We start from the raw sequence: 571 nt of genomic DNA, 5'->3' as shown, positions 1-571 counted from the left end.
AGAGAGAAAGAGAGAGAGAGAGAGAGGGGGGGAGGAGAGAGACTGGTAGAGAAGTTGTGGATTGACTGACAGTGAGGACAGCCTCTAGACTCATTAGCGGGACGCTCGATCGGCCCGGGATATCCCGGAAAAAGACGTCTGTCAACACCTACAGACTTCCTGGTTTTCCCGCAGGGTTCAAAGGTCAGCAGGCCGGTCATTGCTCTGTGTGCTGGCACAGTGTCAAAGGTGGAGAACCAACTGAAATAAATAAAGGAATAGGCCAACAATTAGAGGTGGGAAAAATCCGGTTAATCTACAAGGATAACCGGATAATTCTCAATGAAACATTATCCGAATTCAGACTCTTGACTCTTTTTCCTGACCCGTTCGCCGAAGTGGGTGCACCCGTTTGTTGAAGTGATGCTACCCGCTTGTCGAAGTGGTTCTAACCTATTTTCCGAAGCGGTTCATATCATATTATTTGCTGAAGAAGTGCACTAACATAATAAAAATAAATGATGGATTGCATTTATATAGCGCATATCCACTTATGCAATGCTCTATGCGCTTAACATGATACATATTATGG

This window comes from Aplysia californica, unplaced genomic scaffold, assembly GCF_000002075.1.
Source record: "Aplysia californica isolate F4 #8 unplaced genomic scaffold, AplCal3.0 scaffold01097, whole genome shotgun sequence".
Classification (NCBI taxonomy): domain Eukaryota; kingdom Metazoa; phylum Mollusca; class Gastropoda; order Aplysiida; family Aplysiidae; genus Aplysia; species Aplysia californica.
Note: the sequence above shows the minus strand (reverse complement) of the source record.